The sequence below is a fragment of the Hippocampus comes genome, unplaced genomic scaffold (genome assembly GCF_001891065.2).
Source record: "Hippocampus comes isolate QL1 unplaced genomic scaffold, H_comes_QL1_v1.1 scaffold89, whole genome shotgun sequence".
NCBI lineage: Eukaryota > Metazoa > Chordata > Actinopteri > Syngnathiformes > Syngnathidae > Hippocampus > Hippocampus comes.
The window spans coordinates 646176-658822 of record NW_017806077.1 but is presented as its reverse complement, the minus strand read 5'-3'; the positions used below and the strand labels follow the sequence as shown (position 1 = coordinate 658822).

The 12647-nt window shown below is 44.8% G+C and overlaps 2 long non-coding RNA genes across 2 annotated transcripts; one reads left to right on the top strand and one right to left on the bottom strand.

Annotated features, from left to right (window-relative positions):
* Positions 1-4: 4 nt before the first annotated feature.
* LOC109530789 (uncharacterized) lies at positions 5-340 on the top strand. Its single transcript, XR_002171065.1, has 2 exons — positions 5-45; positions 178-340. It is a non-coding gene; the product is annotated as an uncharacterized LOC109530789 (long non-coding RNA).
* Positions 341-5242: 4902 nt separating this feature from the next.
* Positions 5243-6432, bottom strand: LOC109530767 (uncharacterized). Its single transcript, XR_002171062.1, has 2 exons — positions 5970-6432; positions 5243-5530 (listed from the first exon to the last, which is right to left on the bottom strand). It is a non-coding gene; the product is annotated as an uncharacterized LOC109530767 (long non-coding RNA).
* Between the last annotated feature and the right edge of the window lie 6215 nt (positions 6433-12647).

Sequence of the window (12647 nt, the reverse complement as noted above, 5' to 3'; positions counted from 1 at the left end):
TGACAAAAAATCTCATGACATCACAACAAATTCACCTATTCACGGGTGTTTTCCCCCTAGTGTCTTCGTTTTAATTTAACAGTTATTGGTGGTTTATTCAAGGAATTTTGGGGGGTTAAAAAAAATACCGTGTGCGTGTGTGCATGTGTGCGTGTGCGTGTTTGTGTGTACGTGTAGCAGAGCCCTGCATACTCTCAGTTCGGCCCCTGTGCCTTCACCGCACTTTGTGTGGAAGCTCATGGCCACCGCTTTCAGCACCTCTTGTGACTCTCGAGGCCGAAGTTAACCTGTATGGATTGCGTGACATCTCAAGATATTAAAATATTGATTGAAGTTTTTTACTCATGTGTATAATTCTTATTAAAAAAAAAAAAAAAAGACTTATTACCGGTATGTATTTATTGATTTGGGCGGATGTGTGTGTGTGTGTGTGTGTGTGTGTGTGTGTGTGTGTGTGTGTGTGTGGGTTGGGGGGGGGGCACAATCAAAAAGTGAGCATCTTTGTTAAACTCTACCGACTAAATTGTCTGGCATCGCGTGCAGTCCAAATATCACAACGTTTGTGTGGCATCTTGCAGCTCGGAGAGAAGTTTGCACCACCGTGCTGACACGACTCCGTCTGATAACATGTCGGTGACACACACACACACACACACACACACACACACACACACACACACACACACACACATACATATACAGCATCAGGTCATGACATCAGGCATGGTAGCAGGGTGCCCTGCCGGGGTCACTGCAGTTCAGCGGACGCTGGTCCCATCTCGCCGGCCTTCTGGGACGACAAGGAATGCCTCGGCATCGGCACGCTGTTCCTTTAAATAGACACGCTAGTTCCGTTGGACACTGAATTTTTAATCATGGCATACAACAGATGCCTTTTGATTTATTTTACAAGTCTTTATATAAATCTGGATTTTTAGCCTACATTTACCACCAATAGCCCACTCTCATGTTGTTGGCCGTTCGATGTAATTTACCGTCATTTGAAAAAAATAAAAAAAGATATTTAAACATTATGATAGTGCAGTGCCAAAAGCCTGACTGGGTTCTCTTGCCGTGTTGTTTGTTGTGCCATGAATGAAAACATCTGTAACGCTCTCTTCATGTCTTTGCTCATGCAGTGTGATTCATTTTTACATAACAATCGCAATTATGAACACACCCGCCACCCCGCCCCCGTCTCCGCCCCCTTTCACCCCCTCTTTGCATGTTAATTATTTGTCCAAGTTGCTTTTGTTATCGGGCAAAGGTTACCCCGTGTCAACGGCCCCTTTCTCAGCGGAGGACGTTATGTAACAGGCGCCTGTTCGGAAGAGGAACACTGGGAAGTTGAGACCGCCACAATCGGTCGTCTATTTTTGTCATCATTATTATTATTATCTACATATATTATTTTGAAGCGTGCTTGGACGCAAGCGACGGCCAGTCTATTAATGCACGTCCATCTGCACCCTCGGCCGGACCAGATGCATGTCCAGGTGGCCCCATAAAAACAAAGTTGCGGTGGCCAGGTCGCTGTTTGCACAGCGCCGATTGGCTAGCCGGCCTGTCAAAGCCAATGATGGAGCACCCTGCCAGCTTCCCTCAATCAAACGCAAATTTGAGACTAGTTGCCAGATGTAACTTTTCAGACCTCTCCCCTGCAACTTTTTATCATCGTGTCAAAGGGGATCTGGACCATCTGAATTGATTCCAAAATCAGGTGGTTTGAATTTTAATGTCTTTAGATTTTTTTTTTTTACCATCAAATTTCTAACACTTTATTTTTAATCATAAAATCAGTGTAAAAATCAAGCTTCTTTATTTTAAATTCAATTTCTTGTTTGTGTTTTAATCTCAACATTTTAACCCTCTCATTTCTAATTCTGTACCATCAAAAATTGTAAAGAAAAAATTGAAAAAAAAATAATCCGTATCAAAAATATGCACCCTAAATTCTAATTTAAATTCAAATTGATTGAGTTTTTGTTTTTATTTTTGCGCCTCAACATTCATGCATTGGAGAGACTCCTCTGTCCGCTAGGAGGCACTGTTGTCTCCAGTGAAAGGGGTTGAGTTTTCTCCCGTTCTTAGTTCCAAAATTGGAGCTTGAAGAACGGAAAATGAGCCTTGATCTGATCTTTTGTGATATTTTTATTCAACACAAGTCGGGAAACACAATACAACTGTAGTTTGTTTCCCTCTAGCTTGTTTCGCCTTGACACCAAGACCGTCTTCTTCTCTTTGACTGCAGCGGTGTAGAAGAAGAAGCGGTAACAGCAGAAGAAGAACGCCTACACGTTAATAGAAGATACAGTACCAAAAAGTGATCTCGTTAGGACGAGAAACTGTCTCGTCCAAATGAGAAACATTTAAAATGATTGTCTTTTTTTCCGTCAGTTAAATGTGTATTTTTGTTAATCACTCCCTCTCCGTGAATTGCAGAGATCCACTGTAATCACATTTCTAGAAACTGCTCGTCTGATGGTTCCGTTTACGTTCATTCCGTTTTATTCCCACCACGGATGAGAACTGGCAATGGGATCGAAATCACTAAATTCTTCTCAATTCTTGTCCCAAACTGATTTTTTTTTATGGTGAACAAAAATCTTTTCAGTAATGAAATGTAAACCGAAATTCACATTTTAAAGTCAGTTGGCAACAATATGGCGTGCTCTTTTCCGAATGGCGCCGCCACTAGCAACGTGGTCTGAAAATGAATTGGCGAGCGTGGCCGTAACGTGTATCATTGTGTCGGCTTCTCTACCTCCATCCCCCCCCCTTCAAAGAAAAAACTTGTCAGGAACACTTTGTACAAGCCCCCCCTCATCCTCCCTCAGCCCGCATCACTCCAATGCTAATTGTTGTTGTTTAGCCAGCCGTGACATGTGCACGGCTTGGCTTTGGACAAACTGTCATATTTTCGTGGAGTTTGGACCCCAGTCAGGAACAAGAACATGACTGCTAACAAGCATGTGAGTCATGCCGCGCGCTGTCAATCATTACTCATTACGCGGACACTGACGTGTACTCGAAAAAAAGACAGCGTCCACATGGGGAAATGAACGCCTCCCTCAAATAAACCCGACGGAAGAAAGTATCCGCTCGTCGGTGCTATGACTGGAAAGAGTTTGCTAACCAAAACGGCAGCATCTCATGTCCAGTTTGACTCCCAAGTTTTTGTGCGCGGATGGCCGAGTTGCGGAAGGCCTCATTTGGGTGACAAGCGTCCATATTTGTTTTTGGACTCCCACATCTGGCAACATCCCTTCCTTGGTTCTCCTCAAGTCTCCCTCAAAAGAAACACATTCGAGGTCAAAATGATTGCTTCACCCGTGCAGCTGCGCTGAGGTGTGTGCGTGTGCGCTTTTGTGTCATGTGTGTGTCCGTGCGTGTGTGTGTGTTAATGTGTTAGTGTGTTTGGTACGGTTGGGATGCGAAGACGAGCGTGCAGGTTACTGAGTAACCCGGCGCAGCAGTCGTGGTCCTCGCCTTTGCCCTAATAGCCCTTCACCTCACTCACCACGTGATGCACGCCTGCATGCTGACTACACGCGCACACACACACACACACACACACACACACACACACACACACACACACACACACACACACACTTAGAGTGCGGTCGCATGAAGTACGGAATTTCCCTGGATAGCGACTTGTGAAAGGTTCCATAAAGGTTTGCATTGTTCCATCATTTGGAAGAGCCTGCATGACTCAGCACTTGCGTCACCATTTTTGTGTCTTTTTAGAACGCGGGGCACGTTCTCGCCTGATTTTTGCTCATAGGAGAGGCTGCAGTTTCATGTTCCGTCTTCGTTTTTCATTGGGGTGAAATGTCCCAAGTACTGAGTCAGGCACTCGCCCGAAATGCACCAAATTTCAAACATTTGGCAACCATCCAAATTTCACACATTTGGCAACCATTTTGGCTGACGTTGCCGAAGGAGCTTCCTTCCCGTAAACTTGCACGTGTACCGGCGGAAGTGGAGCCCAAGTGCAAGAATAATCCTCATGGTTTGAGTAATACTCGAATATTCATCATGTGGTGATTTTCTAGTGGTTCCAAATGGTTCATCTTACCTTGTTGACTTACTCACTGGGCGGCCAATTTATTAGACACGCCTGCGCAACCTGTTCCGACCACGAGAGCTGTGAAAATAGCACGCGGTAATATATATTTTGAAATACGGCGTGTCTAACAATAATGAAAGTTCAATCACGTTTTTTTACTGGTTTCTGTCATGTTTCTGCGACATGAATATGATTCCGATGACGCCTCGTCTCGGAATCGGTTATGTCGTTTTTCGTGTCAGCAACGTGCTTTCTCTTGTCACAACCCGCAAGCACAACAATAAGGACGTTGTTCAGTGAATACGTCGTAGCGTGTCATTCAAAAGTTGGCGTTATTGATGAATGAGATTGTTTGGCGTCTCCAAAGTCAGAGGAGGCCCTCAAGACGTTGCTGCGTTTCCAAAGGGGCTTCATGTGCTTTATGGTGAGCCGAGCTGTTTGCGTAGCTCTGAGTCAGCACGTAGCCACTCCCCACCGCGCCCGTAGTGTCGTCGTCGTCGTCGTCGTCATTGATGCAAATGGAAAGTGTGAGTCACCAACGAGCGTGCACGCTTCTTATTAGCATCATAGTCGTGTTCTGGGTGTTACTATTATTATTATTATTATTATTATTATTTTAATGGAAGTGGCAATAATGTGGTCAAGTCAGTGCGAGCCAACATCAGACCCATCGAGGCAGAACCGGCGACGCCAATTGAGACGGTTCTGCCTGGCCACCAAAATCTGGACCCCCATAATTAATCGCCGCCGCAGTTCATCGATGGTGGGGTGGGTGGGCTGACCAATAATTTCCCGATGACGCATAATTATTCCAAATAAAACAAAAAAAAAAAAGAAAAAAAGTAGCATTACTGTATGTACTTCTCAGGAAAGGCCCTCTTGCAAAACATTGTGCGTCCCCGCATCGACGCCTCTGCACGCAGCCCATCTGGCCTGGTCATTGACCTGCTTTTCAAACATGTCAAAAGAACTATTGGAGCAATAATTCAAGTACACCAAGAGGAATCGTGTTTGTATTTCTCATCCTGTCACACCTGTTTGCGGACAACATCGGTCCACTTGAGTAATCAAATGCCATCCGGTACAAATTCTTCATCGTTGTCTGCATTGTTGAAACGCATTCTTTTGTGTACTATTTATATTCGGTACATTATGTGCCCATCATGATTTTTTTTTTTTTAGTAACACTTGTAAAGTTTGAGCGGGACTGTTTACAATTAAAAGTAGGTCACTGGAGCTGTGATTCATGCCACAGTCTTTCACTTCTCTTCTCGTCGTCGTTGCGCAACACTTGTGTCATGTGGTGACGCCCACGGCAGATTAAGATTTCTTTCATTCTATTTCAAGGCTCAGCACACGTGTGTCACATGTCCATCGTCTCGGTGTCATGGGGACACATGTTTGTTCCCCAAAACATCTTTTTTTCGTTGTACTCGGGAGTGACTCTCAACCAACCTACCGACCCAGCCACCCACCCGCCAATTGACTCAATGACCTCAAAAGTAACCAACTCCATGAATAACTACGAGAAGAATTGAAAACCAACCGATGACAAAGAACTTACCAACCAATTAAAGATGAAGTAACTCATCAACTGACCAAACTAATCCACTGACTGACCAACTAACTAACCCACCTACTACAACTACCTAACTGACCAACTATAGGCCAAACAAACAAATTGATTCACAAAAAAAAGTAATGACTAACTGACTGACTGACCCACTAACAACCAACTTACTCACTTATTAACTAACAGTCAAACAATCAGCTCACTGGGAGGGTAAAAAAACAACAACTGTCAAACAAACAAGCTAGCCAACCAACTTGCAAACTATCCAGCAGACTGAACAACCAACTGAATCACAGACTAACTAATGAGCAATCAACCAACCTACCGACCCAGCCACCCACCCGCCAATCGACTCAATGACCTCAAAAGTAACCAACTCGATGAATAACTACTAGAAGAATTGAAAACCCAATGATGACAAAGCACTAACCAACCAATTAAAGATGAAGTAACTCATCAACCGACCAAACTAATCCACTGACTGACCAACTAACTAACCCACCTACTACAACTACCTAACTGACCAACTATAGGCCAAACAAACAAATTGATTCACAAAAAAAAGTAATGACTAACTGACTGACTGACCCACTAACAACCAACTTACTCACTTATTAACTAACAGTCAAACAATCAGCTCACTGGGAGGGTAAAAAAACAACAACTGTCAAACAAACAAGCTAGCCAACCAACTTGCAAACTATCCAGCAGACTGAACAACCAACTGAATCACAGACTAACTAATGAGCAATTGGTCAACTACTAAGTAACTAACAAAACTGACTGACTGACTAGGAACGAATTTATATCTCACTTACCAATTAAATCCAATCCAATCCAAAATAAGTTGCTGACTAACCAGCACTAACAAAAAATAAAAACTAGTTAACCAAACAACTGACTAAATAATGACTAACTGACTGACTGACTAGGAACGAATTTATATCTCACTTACCAATTAAATCCAATCCAATCCAAAATAAGTTGCTGACTAACCAGCACTAACAAAAAATAAAAACTAGTTAACCAAACAACTGACTAAATAATGACTAACTGACTGACTGACCCACTAACAACCAACTTACTCACTTATTAACTAACAGACAAACAATCAGCTCACTGGAAGGGTAAAAAACAACAACTGCCAAACAAACTAGCTAGCCAACCAACTTGCAAACTATCCAGCAAACTGAACAACCAACTGAATCACAGACTAACTAATAAGCAATTGGTCAACTACTAAGTAACTAACAAAACTGACTCACTGATGACTAGGAATTAATTTCTATCTCACTTACCAATTAAATCCAATGCAATCCAAAATAAGTTGCTGACTAACCAGCACTAACAAAAAATAAAAACTAGTTAACCAAACAACTGACTAAATAATGACTAACTGACTGTGAGTCTATCTGTTAGTAGCGCTAGCTAGCTAGCTAACTAACCAGGCCCCTCTACTGCTTTCTAGTCTTCAATATCTAGTAATTGATTACTCATTGATGATCAAATTGACTAAAAAGTGGACTAAAATATGAACTAACTATTCCTAATGTTAAGTCGCTTACTGTTGCTAACTAGCCAACTAACTGATCGACCAACTCAATCACCTAGTATAGACTAACTGACCAATTTGCCAAGTAAGTAGCTGACTAAATGAGTAACTCGATTACCATACAACAACTCAGCAAAATACTCATTGAGACGAACCGACTACATAACACTCAACTGAAATCCTAGCGTCATATTCAGTTGCCAATTATTATGAACCAACTAACTTACTGACTGACTAACCAACTAAGTCACCTAGTAAACATATCAAACGAATGTCGATGAAAATTATTATTTATATATTTTATTTATTTTGTTTTTTGTTTTTTAAGAAAAGTGACAGAGGAAAACGATGGCAGATGATGACATGGTCACTCTCTTCTTTGTATGTGCCCGCATGTGTGCGTGCGTGCGTGTGCGTGCGCGTGGGTGTGTGCGGTCATTGCCCAAACGTCCAAATGGGCCCGTGAGTCACGCCTGACTGCATTGTGGCCGCCGTGCAAGTTTGTGCTGTTGACTGAGAAAATGAATCAGGCAGCCCGCGGAGAGCCGTGCCAGCAGCTGTCCCAACAAGCCGGCCGCCTACAGGGGGCTCTTGAGAGACGCACGGGGGTCCTCGCGGGGGCTTCTGCGCTTCACTTCGATATCAAACGGCGCAATCGACTCTCTCGCATTGTGCCGCGCTCTCACGTGGCGAATGGCACGGCGGCCTCTCCGCTCAGACGTTTCCTGCCATTCATGCGAGCCAAAGGTCGCGACTTTCTCCGGAGCGTCCGTCGTGCATCGTTGCCCCCGCGTTGATTAAGGAACCAGGAAGCCCACCGAGTGGGAAGTCAGATAAAAACCTGAAAGGCCGTCATAAAAACTTGATTTGTTTTTAACGTCGGGTGATGGATGACCGTGTTTATGCGCGCGCTCGCCACTGCTGCCGTTTTTCTTTTTTTTTGTTTTACGTCCAGCAAAGTCGCAGTGGGCGCATGCAGACAAATGTTGATCATGGTCGTGTCACCTTTCTTGTCATTAATAATGTTGAGAGAAATGTACCAAAACACGAGGCTGTGAAAATTCATTCAGCTGGAAGACGGTGTCTTCTTCAATACTCTACACTGTTTACTTTTAACTAACTGACCGACGACTAGCTAAAATGCTAACACGTCAACAAGCGGCGACTCAAGTTTCGGATCGACGACCGAACCTGACAGAATCGCGCCTCCAAGGCAACCGGCCAAACGTTTGTCGATCGCATCGTGAGGGCAAGTGGCCAATTGTTGGTTTGGAGTGTCTAAATGATGGTTGCCGTGGAAACAAGAGTCCGAGTTTTAGTTTGTGGGCGGCGACCAACCATGAGTCAGCGAAACAGACCACTCAAGACTGCATCTGCTGTCACCGTTTTATTTATTTATCTTCTTCTTCTTGATTGCCTGGAGAGCATTCGTATGTTCTCGTTTTCCTTTCATCCCACTCAGCACGACTGCTCGGCAAAAATGCACAAAAAAATGTCCGAAACAAACAAACAAAAACACTCCACTTGGTCTTGGTCACTACAAACGGACTCAAAGCTCAGAAAAAAATGCCTCCCCCCCCCCCCGCCCCTATGTGATGATTGGGAGCCTGTAATTATTTCTGCTTGTTCAGCAAAGCGGTTACGTCACATTCGTGTGCCTCATCGCCCATCTGTCTGTCAGTTCTCAGCATGCCAAAATGTCTCCAAGAAGGAACAAAATTACCATGACGCTTCATACCGTGACATACAGTCGTGACTTCTTGAACTCTTCCGTTCGAATCACAACTATAAGATTTGACTAGTTATACCGATCATATTTTTCCTTGTTTTGGAATAAGATACCATGCCAAAGAATTTGAGCCCGGATCAATCTGCAACCTCGTTTTCAAATTAGGATTGATCAAATGAATGTTCAATCAAACTGAGAATGCCCGGTCTCAATCTTAGGAAGTGGGGAAAAATCTGACTAAAAATGGAGGGAAAAAAATGAACGGTAGGAATGGGGAACCAAATTAGTTTGAATATCAGGAAATGGGAAAAAAAATTAGACCGAAGGAGAAGGAAATGGGAAATGTTCAGGAATTGACTCATATCCCCATCGGAGATCAGAAATTCCCGCTTGCCTTGAACATGGAATTCATTCCTAGTTTCAAAACACGTCGATCTGAATCAACTCTGCCTTATGTCAAGAATCGTCGCGTGACTTAAGTCTTTGACACGGCGCTGCGTGCAGCATTTGACTTCCTCAACCCGCCGACCGGCTCGTGATGAGCTGTGGGAGTCCCGGCGGTGTTCTCAGCCTTGCACCTGCTCCCCGGCTGGAGCACCCATGGGAGCCTCATTGCGCTTTCGCCCCCGCGAGAGCGTCGAGGCTACAGAACGAGGGGCCTTGTCTAGACTTGTCCAAGCGCGGTCCCACCGTTACAGGTCAGGCCTGTTTTCTTGCACCTGCAGCCTCGCCTGGGATGACACCAAGATTAACTGTAACACCTGAGACACCAGCAGCCAAGTGTGTGTGCGTGTAGGACCTAAAGTCCCTTTGACGTAGCAACTTGAAGCTGGAAGCTTCAAAAGCAGCACAATTAAAAAAAAAAAAAATCTTGAGAATTATTCGGGAGAACTATTTAGCATCTATCCCTAACCCCTAACCCCAACCCTTACCCGATCCTTAACCTTACCATCCATCCATCCAATGTCTACTACGCTTATCCTTATTTATTCAATTCCCTCAATCAGAAACCTGAATCCTGACCCTTACATAACCTCACCCAAATCCATGACGAATGAGTTGCCCAACGGTAGAAGCCGGAAGTGGATTTTCTCCCCCGTTGTATCCCACACCCAAAGAAAATATAGGAAAGTAAATCCCACTCCCAATTAAAACAACTCCTCGCTCTCGTCCCGCCCACGCCCCCGATTGTGGAGGTCTGCTATGCTCATTCAGGACCTGCCATTTTCCAACCTTTTTTTTTTTTTTTTTTTTTTTGACCCTAAGTCTTGAAAATAAATTGAAAGAAATATAAATAAACACCTGGGATCGATTGGGTGGAGTCCGAAAAGATGTCTAAATACGTCATTGGGAGTGAACGAGCGAACCCTCCAACTCCTTCGTCTCGACAAAAAACGCAAAAACAAGCATCTCCAAATGTGAGTTGCAAGTTAATATAAATTGGTGGCTCCATTTTTGTCTCCATGGCGCTTGTTGTTGTTGTTGTTGTTGTTGTTGTTGGTGGCACTTTTTTTTTCTCCTTTCATTTTGAATTCATCCAGTCTTGAAGCAAGGATGAAGAAGCATACGCAAGCAAGTCCCCCAAATGTCAAAGAAACGTTCCGATGGAGTCGCGGGCATGAGCAGGGAAAGCGAGCCCGATGTCTGGGCATCGCCGCCGACCGCCGGCTGTCGCAGCACAGCGTGTGAGGGGAAAAGCAGAGCTGCTAGCGTGGGAGTCGGGCCCGAGGGTTTGAGGCTTGAGGCTTGAGGCTTTGACGCGGATCCGGTGTCACGAGCAGGTGGAAAGCAAAACATCTCGCCACCTTGAAGCCGGTCTGTTTCCCATCACGGGTCGCAGGTGTCCGCAGACCTCCCGCCGCGCCGGCCCCGGCGCAGGCTGCCCAGCAGGCTGTGTTGTGTCAGGCCGGTGATTGACGGGCGGAGCTGGAGGAGCTCCCGGAGGGTGGTGGGCGGGGGGTGGCCAGGTGGTCACCGCTGACTCCGCAGCAGACATCTTGGATGAAGCTCGCAGTCCACATTTAACAACAGTGAGGCTCATTAGACTCTCGCATGAAGGAAAACCGCCCACACCAAGTGTCCCTCAGGAGTGACTCTGGTCTTCTTTTTGGAACTAAAGCGGCACTTTGACCACACTTGGAACTGAAAGCACCCCATCTTTTCCCATTGATGTGAATGAATATGACATGAATTTATTCCGCCCCCCCTAAAGGGAACAATTACAAAGAACAGTTTTGGCCACATTTTGGTTTCAATTCAATGGACACGGTTTTGCTATTTGGAGTGTGTGCTCATTGGTCTCTTGCGGGTATTAAAATACAGTCCAACATACGGCTGTCCATGGACGTCGTCACTCCCCAGTAAGCCGCAGTAATACTATTCATTCTTCACAGATGATCGAGACTGTATCCCTGGGAAATTTTTCTTTTTTTTTTTCTTTTTATGCCATTCATGTACATGCTCCACTGTATTAAAAAAATGCGTCGCTTAAAATGTTCGAACACTAATGATCAGCAATGTCTTGACATTGCTGATCATTAGCTTGTCTATGGCATGTTTGCCTCGTTTGTTAGCATGAAGCTAAACAGACACCACTATATTATTCATGCAATTATTTTCAGCTCAAGCCAATATCCTAAACTTAACTCCAGCCGGAACCCAAACCTAACCCCCCCTATCCTCCGGACTTAAAGCCTGACCCACCCCCTTCCCACACTCAAATACTAAACCCCTCAACGTTAGCGACCCCGTTCCCCTCATTGCTAAGTGCGATTTCTTCGAGCCCCGAAGTCAAACTATTGACAAAGAGTTATTGTGATTGCTTTGGAGACGGACTTCCGCGGTTTTTCCGAATCGGTGCCTGCTAGCCGCTCAGTTCCGTAAGATATTTCGGGATATGTTGCTCTTATTATCACTCGCTTCTTGAACAGAGGGCGTCATTGTAGACGCCAGTGGAGAGAAGCTGGCTTTTGTCAATATTTGACATTTGTAACCTTTTGCTTCCTGTTTCCTTTGAACTATCTCTGACCCTAGTGGATCTCTTTTATCCTGTACAATAGCACCGAGTTAGCCTGTCTCTTACATGAAGAAAGACACAGCGAGCACGTCCTTTTGGACTCGCTTTTGTCTTCCCGTGGGGCTTTGAGTGCTAATTAGCCACCCAGCGCTAAGGAACAGCAGCTTGTTCCCTCTACCCGATATTCACGACACTCTCTCATAATCACTGTCACTATATAGCATGTGACTTATTGTCTTTATTTTAATTGATGAAGTTCTCAGTAGCCTTTACAAAACAAAAATGTGTAGAATCTGAAGCGAAGTTGTTCCAAATAAAAAAAAATATAAATCTTCTGGCTCATGGATTTATGGCACAAATCTGTCGCCACGGAGACGACGAGGCGTTCTCCCTCCCGGCCGAGTCAGCAGAGACGTGGCGGCGCTTCCCGCCGGACCCGAGCAGGCCTCGCCATCCTCTCCATCATCTCCGCGATGATGAGATGATCATCGCAGACGGAGAAGTTAATGTAGCCCAATTAGTTGACGGATGACACGCTAGCGCTAACCTGCTTCCAGCCGTGCATCGCGCCTCAGCTCGCGTAGAGTGCGGCATTTACGGCTCCATTTCATGGCCGCTGTTGTTCTTTGCGGCCGATAATACAGTGCGATAATAATAATAAGATTGATATTATGTAGACCAATAAATGCCGGCTGCACTTTT